We start from the raw sequence: 8,855 nt of genomic DNA on the forward strand, positions 1-8,855 counted from the left end.
TATCAAGAAGGGGAAGCAACTTACCCAGGTTCACTCAGGCAGGTTTTGTGAATCCAAAACCATTGCTCTTTTATAGTTTCCTGTTTCTCCACTTGGGATTTCTTCCAGCTGAAAGCTTAACCATTATATGAAGGCTCAGAGCTCCCAGGTCAATGTCATCTTCATGGAGCTGTGCCTGGAGATGACGCCCACTTTCTCTGCTCCATTAAACCCGGTGTCTCTCCTGCTGTGTGTGCCAGCGGCTGTGTTGTGGTTGTGGGCGTGCTTGCTCTCGAGTCTTCATGCTGCTGTAAGCCCCTTGGAGTAAGGACCACACCTTAGGTATTTCCGTCTCTCTTTATGTAGCATCCAGGTGCATCACTCACGTACAGGAAGGATTGGCTGAACACAGAGGCAGGTTAACTCAAGAATAAACTTTATTATTTGCTTTTAGGTGCTGCAGTGTGACGTGAAGTGGGTAGCTCATAATTGTGAAGATAGACTTGTGGAGTAGGTGGGTTTTGAGGTCCAATAGGAAGATAGGCCCCACACAATAGCAGTTTGATTATTAATCAGCGTGGAGCAGTTGAACCAGTTGTTGCATTCCCCGGGCGTGGGCTCGGCCAGTCTGTGCTGTACTCTGGCGCCCCCAAATGGTCACGAAGGGTTTATTACACATCGGAAGTAAACACAGCTTTTACTAATGATGAGGTAGTGATTGTCTTGGTAGCTCTCTAGAAGCTCATCCGCCTTCTCTCTCTCTCTTTTTTTTTTTTTTTTTTGAGGCGGAGTCTCGCTCTGTCGCCCGGACTGGAGTGCAGTGGCCAGATCTCAGCTCACTGCAAGCTCCGCCTCCCGGGTTTACGCCATTCTCCTGCCTCAGCCTCCCGAGTAGCTGGGACTACAGGCGCCCGCCACCTCGCCCGGCTAGTTTTTGTATTTTCAGTAAAGACGGGGTTTCACCGTGTTAGCCAGGATGGTCTCGATCTCCTGACCTCGTGATCCGCCCGTCTCGGCCTCCCAAAGTGCTGGGATTACAGGCTTGAGCCACCGCGCCCGGCCATCCGCCTTCTCTTTAAAGTTACACTTCACAGAGGCAGGATAATCCTGTCAAGAAGAAAGGAAAATTGAATTAGGGCTTCCAATAAACCTGTAAGATTTTAGGTGTTCCACTAAGTCATAAATATCAGCTAAGTCTGTTGTATCATCATCTGTACTTTTTTTGTACATCTTAAAATACCATTTAAAACAATAATAAAATCTAAAACTTAGCTCTAGAGGATCATGCCTCCAAAAGACATTGGAGTTTAATTTTTAGATATTTCCCCTTTTTCCTTGGAGGTAAAAATAAAATTCAGGATAATGTTTTTCAGACCTATGTGTTTTCATACTTGTAAAACCTACGTATGTATCCATAAACACATAGGGTATTGATTTGTGTTTCAATTTTAAAAAATTGTTGTCACATTTCATCATTCTGAATGTCTTGCTTTGTTTTTTTTTTGAGATGGAGTCTCGCTCTGTCACCTAGGCTGGAGTGCAGTGGCATGATCTCAGCTCACTGCAACCTCTGCCTCCCAGGTTCAAGCGATTCTCCTCCCTCAGCTTCCTGAGTAGCTGGGACTACAGGCGCGTGCCACCACCTGGCTAATTTTTGTATTTGTAGTAGAGACGGGGTTTCACTATGTTGGCCAGGCTAGTCTTGAACTCCGAACCTCAAGTAATCTGCCCATCTTGGCCTCCCAAAGTTCTGAGATTACAGGAGTGAGCCACCGCACCTCGTCATATCTTGCTTTTATTGATCAACATTGTTTAAGAATTATTCACATTGGCCGGGCGCAGTGGCTCACGCCTGTAATCCCAGCTCTCAGGGAGGCAGAGGCGGGAGGATAGCTTGAGCCGAGGAGTTCGAGACCTGCCTGGGTAATACAGCGAGACCCCGTTCTCCACAAAAAGGAAAAAAAAAAAAAGACAAAAAAAAAAGAATTATTCACATTGGTACACATATTTCTAGTTGATTCACCTTTACCACTGAAAAATTCCTTGTATAACTATGCATGTGTGTATATATATGTGTGTGTATATATATATGTGTTTATATATGTGTATATATGTATATATGTGTATATATGTGTGTATATATGTGTGTGTGTGTGTGTGTGTGTGTATAGTCTTGCACTGTTGCCCAGGCTGGAATGCAATGGCGCAATCTCCGCTCACTGCAACCTCCACCTCCCAGGTTCAAGCGATTCTCCTGCCTCAGCCTCCCAAGTAGCTGGGATTACAGGTGCCTGCCACCACGCCTGGCTAATCTTTTGTATTTTAAGTAGAGATGGGGTTTCACCATGTTTACCAGGCTGGTCTTGAACTTCTGCCAGTCAAAGTGCTGGGATTACAGGGGGAGAGCCACTGTGCCTGGCTTTTTTTTTTTTTTTTTTTTAATTTATTAAAATAAAAAATAGAGACAGGGTCTTGCTATGTTGCCCAGGTTGGTCTCGAACACCTGGGCTCAAGCAATCCTCCAGCCTTGGCCTCCCAAAGTACTGGGATTACAGGTGTGAGCCACTGTGCCTGGTCCTTATGATATCTTTTTGTATTCCAAGGTCATAAGATAGTCATTTAATTTTGAAAAGTATTTTAAAGATTTGCTTTTTACATTTGATGCTTAAATCCTCTTGATTTTATTTATGTAGTTGGTGCAAGGTGAATGCCTCTTTATCTGTATGGGTGATTTTCTCTTGGGCAGGGTACACATTAGAACGGCCTAGGGAGCTTTTAAAAGACCATTTCTGGGCCTCATCTCAGAACAGATGAAATCAAAATTTGTGAGTCTGGACCTGAGACATCAGATTTAAAAAATAAAAACAAAACTCCCCCAGGTGTTTTTTAACATGGAGCCAAGGTTGAGAATCTTTGCTTTAAGGTCAGACCAAGAGTAGAGTCACTGGGGTGTGTATTATTCGCATTGTCAGTTATACTGGATATTGCTGGCACTCTCTAAAGTGATTAAACTAGGCCGGGCGCAGTGGCTCACGCCTATAATGCCTGCACTTTGGGAGGCCAAGATGGGCAGATCACCTGGGGTCTGGAGTTTGAGACCAGTCTGGCCAACAGTCTTCAACATTAGTGAAACCCGGTCTCTACTAAAAATACAAAAATTAGCAGGGTGTGGTGGCAGGCGCCTGTAATCCCAGCTACCTGGGAGGCTAAGGCGCAACAATTGCTTGAACTTGGGAGGCAGAGGTTGCAGTGAGTAGAGATTGCATCATTGCACTCCAGCCTGGGTAACAAAGCAAGACTGTCTAAAATAAATAAATAAAATAAGTGATTAAACTATTTATTGTCCTCAAGTAGGAGAATTTCAGTTGCTTCTGAAAACCTTTGAAAACACATGTTGTGATATTTTATATAAAACTAAGAACCATGGATGAAAAAATATATATGTGTGTCTCATATATGTATGCATTTCATGTATATGTGTTATAAACATATGTATATGTCTTTCATATATATATATATATATATATATGTTTTCACCCATGATTCTTGGCTTATAACTCCAATGGCTCTTGTTATTACAGTTGTTTGTTATAACGTTAGGGTACTTTAGTTCTCACAAGCAGGCTTCAGGAAACAGAATCTCTCTGTCTCTGACCTTCTGCCCACTTTTTACCTGCTCCTTTTTCTCCCCACCTTTTACCTGCTTCTTTTCCTACCTTTCTGTCTGGGAGCTGGTCATGAGGAAATCCCCTGACCTACTTCGTGTGACTGTAGGTCACAATACCCTCATTTCGGACAGGTCCTGCCCTGTTCCCTGGAGGAAGGAAGGCCGCACAGAGAGACCAAGAAGAATCTGATCAGATGGGCCTTGTTGAGTTTCCCCATTCAGCCTGTTAGTGTTAGATCGTACCCAATCATATTTATTTTATTTATTTATTTATTTATTTTTTGAGATGGAGTCTCACTCTGTCACCTAGGCTGGAGTACAGTGACGCGATCTTGGCTCACTGCAACCTCCACCTCCTGGGTTCAAGCGATTCTCCTGCCTCAGCCTCCCAAGTAACTGGGATTACAGGCTCCCACTAGCATGCCTGGCTAATTTTTGTATTTTTAGTAGAGATGGGGTTTCACCATATTGGCCAGGCTGGTCTCGAACTCCTGACCTTGTGATCCACCTGCCTCAGCCTCCCGAAGTGCCGAGATTACAGGCGTGAGCCACCGCGCCCAGCCTGCCAACCATATTCCTAGAAGGTTGTCCATGCTACAACCACATCTATCCAATGAAGTCTCCATAAAAGGCCCAAGAGGACAGGAAGCTTCCAGATAGCTGAGCACATGGAGGTTCCTAGAGGATGGTGTGCCAAAAGAGTGCAGGGAAACTGGGAGCTCCTTCTCCCATACCTTGTCCTACACATCTCTTCATCTACGTTATTTTTTTTCTTTTTTTTCTTTTTTTTTTTCTGAGACAAAGACTCACTCTGTCACCCAGGCTGGAGTGCAGTGGTGCGATCTCAGCTCACTGCCAGCTCCGTCTCCCAGGTTCACACTATTCTCCTGCCTCAGCCTCCCAAGTAGCTGGGACCACAGGCGCCCGCCACCATGCCAGGCTAATTTTTTGTATTTTTTTTTTTAGTAGAGACGGGGTTTCACCATGTTGGCCAGGATGGTCTCGATCTCCTGACCTCGTGATCCGCCTGCCTTGGCCTCCCAAAGTACTGGGATTACAGGCGTGAGCCACCGCACCCAACCCATCTTTTTGTTTTTTTTTTTTTTTTTTTTTTTTTGAGACGGAGTCTCGCTCTGTCACCCGGACTGGAGTGCAGTGGCCAGATCTCAGCTCACTGCAAGCTCCGCCTCCCGGGTTCACGCCATTCTCCTGCCTCAGCCTCCCGAGTAGCTGGGACTACAGGCGCCAGCCACCTCGCCCGGCTAGCTTTTTGTGTTTTTTAGTAGAGACGGGGTTTCACCGTGTTAGCCAGGATGGTCTCGAACTCCTGACCTCGTGATCCGCCCGTCTCGGCCTCCCAAAGTGCTGGGATTACAGGCTTGAGCCACCGCGCCCGGCCTTTTTTTTTTTTTTTTTAACGAAGAAGTCTTTTATTATTTTGTGGCAAAGCTGTTGCTTTCACAGTATAAAAATAGCACCAGCAAATGCAGCATATTGCAAAATTAAGATAGTGCTGTTCTTCATCTGACACTGTACAAGCAGAAAAAACCTCTTCACTCCTGTTTTTTCCAATGGAAAGATCATTAAGTATTTCAACCCAAATCCAGGTATGGATATATGCAAGTTATAATATTATATAAGGCTTAAGAATAACGTTATCTTTGAATTATGTAATTTTTTTTTTTTTGAGACGGAGTCTCGCTCTGCCGCCCAGGCTGGAGTGCTGTGGCCGGATCTCAGCTCACTGCAAGCTCCGCCTCCCGGGTTTACGCCATTCTCCTGCCTCAGCCTCCCGAGTTGCTGGGACTACAGGCGCCCGCCACCTCGCCCGGCTAGTTTTTTGTATTTTTTTTTTTTAGTAGATACGGGGTTTCACCGTGTTAGCCAGGATGGTCTCGATCTCCTGACCTCGTGATCCGCCCGTCTCGGCCTCCCAAAGTGCTGGGATTACAGGCTTGAGCCACCGCGCCCGGCCGAATTATGTAATTTTTATAACTAGTTTTTACCATGGATAATTTCATGAATTCTGAATACTAGAGCCTAGCTTAAAAATCATAGGGTATTGTGAACAGGGCGTGTATTATGTTTATCTATAATCATTCGAAAGGTAAAGGGCACTTTCTCTCATTAGTAGTGTTAACAATAGTTTTTTTTCCCCATCAGTAATGCTAAAAGTTGCTATTCTAAGTCTTCTATCCACTAATTTAAGACAACTCTGCTGGGTTGCGTAATTTCTTTCTTTCTTTTTTTTTTTGAGACGGAGTCTTGCTCTGTCGCCCAGGCTGGAGTGCAGTGGCGCGATCTCAGCTCACTGCAAGCTCCGCCTCCCGGGTTCCCGCCATTCTCCTGCTTCAGCCTCCCGAGTAGCTGGGACTACAGGCGCCCGCCACCTCGCCCGGCTAGTTTTTTGTATTTTTTTTTTTAGTGGAGACAGGGTTTCACCGTGTTAGCCAGGATGGTCTGGATCTCCTGACCTCGTGATCCGCCCGTCTCGGCCTCCCAAAGTGCTGGGATTACAGGCTTGAGCCACCGCGCCCGGCCGCGTAATTTCATACTAGTTTATTAAGGGGTTCCACGATCACTCCTCAATAGATATTTTGTATTTCTCATATGTTTCTTCACTTATAAGTTCATCTAGTTCTGAAGGGTTACTCAGTGTCATCTTGATCAGCCAACCATCTTCGTAACAAGATTTGTTGACAAGTCCTGGATTTTCTGCAAGGCCTTCATTAATTTCAGTTGCGTCTCCTGATAAAGGAGAATAGAGTTCACAAGGAGGTTTCACACTTTCCGAAGTACCAAACTCTTCTTGTTTGCTCAATTTTGTCCCAACGTCAGGCAGACTACAGTAAACATCTCCCAACACTTCCTGTGCAAAATTGCTGACTCCCACTGTTCCAGTACCATTTTCTGTTGTCCATTCATGTTTCTCTGTGAATTTACGCACCCAGAACAGAGCCGGTCCTGCGTCGGGACCACGGCCGCCCCCAGCTGCCAGGGCCTCAGAGGGCAGGGTGCGGCGGGTGCTAGGATTACAGGCGTAAGCCACTACACGCGGCCGATACATGGGTATTATTATGCTAGTTGAGTGACATGGAAACTGGAGTCAGAGAGTTTAGGTGATTAGGGGACACAGCTCAAATCACTCCAGTGACACTGGTGGGATATAGGGCCAAAGCTGTGCTCCACACCACCTTTGACATCCTGCCTCTCCACTTAGCAATGTTGTCCGTCGGATGTGCTCCTCTCACCTGTACTAGGACAGCGGCAGTATTTTCAGTTCTGTATATCCCATTTGCCTCCTACTGGGACTCTAAATTCAATCTCTGCTTGAAGGGAGAGATTGACCATACAGTTGACTTCTAGAATCCTGGAGGCAAGTGGGGCACAGTAGTTCATGGCTGTAATCCCAGCACTTTCGAAGAGCAAGGTGGGTGGATTGCTTGAGCCTAGGAGTTTGAGACAAACTCATGTTGCCAGCCTGGGCAACATGGTGAAACTCCATCTCTAACAAAAATACAAAAATTAGCCGGGGCATGGAGGCGCACGCCTGTGGTCCCAGCTACTCAGGAGGTTGAGGTGGGAGGATTGCTCAAGCCCGGGATGTTGAGGCTGCAGAGAGCCATGTGTGTGCTACTACACTCCACCTTGAGTGATAGAGTGACACCCTGTCTCAACAACAACAGCAACAACAACAACAACAACAAACAAAACGAAACCAAAAAAACAGTACAAATAGAATCCTGGAGGCAGCCACTCCCATAGGCTTGAGCTTTCAAAATACACAGAAACATCTAATCGAAGGGGGTTGAATATTGATCAATGAGTTAATCTTCAAATGCCAATGATGACCGGGTATTTGCCAAGTTTACCAAAATGTATCTATTCCCGGCTATATGCCAAGACACAGACAAGATGTTCTAAGGGTTTTAGAAGTGTAAGGCAGGGTTCCTGTACTTTTGAGATATCGAGATTCTAATGTACATGAGACAAAGATTATGGAATTCAGTTTTAAATTCTCAGTACAGATTTTAAGTGGTATGGTTTTAACGAAGTGACTCAATATGAGCTAGTTGCTTGGACCAACTGACCTTGAAATTCCTCTCCTGCTTTGAATTCTAGGAATCTATGAGATAGTGAAAGCTCTGAGGCTGAAAACAAGACGAAACCTTCTGGGTTGTGGTAGGCAGTCTGTAAGATGGCCCCCAGTGATCCCTGTCCCTGGTTTTCATGCCCTTTTGCACTCTCCGCCACCATAAACAGAGCTAACCTGTGAATTCAATTTGGATATTGTGGAAATGACGGTGGGCGACTTCTGAGGCTGTCACAAAAGGCATTGTAGTTTCCACCTTGCTCTGTCTTGCACTACTTGCTTTGTGGGAAGCCAGTGGCCATGTTGTGAGGACACTCAAGCAGCCCTGTGGGGGAGGTCCTTGTGATGAGGAATGGAGACTTCCTGCCAACAATCAGCACTAACGTGCCGACGACATGAGTGAGCTACCGTGGAATCAGATCCTCCAGCCTGAATCAAACCTTTGAAGCGACTGCACCCTCGGCTGACATCCTGACCACAGCCTCATGAGAGACTTGGGGCAGAACTACCCAGCTAAACTGCTCTTGAATTCCTGACCCATAGATAATATGTGAGATAGTAAATGTTTGTTGTTTTCAGTTCCTAAGCTCTGGTATAATATGGAGCAGTAGATAACTAATACACTGGTTTTCATGTGGGCTGCATTGCCAACCTAGCAACAGGAAAACAATTCTGGCCAGGCATGGTGGCTCATGCCTGTAATCCCAGAATTTTGGGAGGCTGAGGTCAGAAGTTCAAGACCAGCCTGGCCAACATGGTGAAACCCCATCTCTACTAAAATTACAAAAAAAATTATCCTGATGTGGTGGTGGGAGCCTGTAATTCCAGATACGTGGGAGGCTGGGGCAGGAGAATCACTGGAACCCAGGAGGCGGAGGTTGCAGTGGGCTGGGAGATCATGCCAATGCATTCCAGCCTGGGTGACAGAGCTAGACTCCATCTCAAAAAGAAAAGAAAACGATTTCTAATTACTTGAAAGCCTTTAAATCCTGTCATTATCCCACAAACTCTGAAAGAGGCAGATGATAAAATAGAAGTCTTAGAGAAAATAAATTATTTCTTTAAATATCATGGAGCCAGTCATGGTATATTAGTCCACTTTCATGCTGCTAATAA

Source organism: Rhinopithecus roxellana, chromosome 15, assembly GCF_007565055.1.
Source record: "Rhinopithecus roxellana isolate Shanxi Qingling chromosome 15, ASM756505v1, whole genome shotgun sequence".
NCBI classification, from domain to species: Eukaryota; Metazoa; Chordata; class Mammalia; order Primates; family Cercopithecidae; genus Rhinopithecus; species Rhinopithecus roxellana.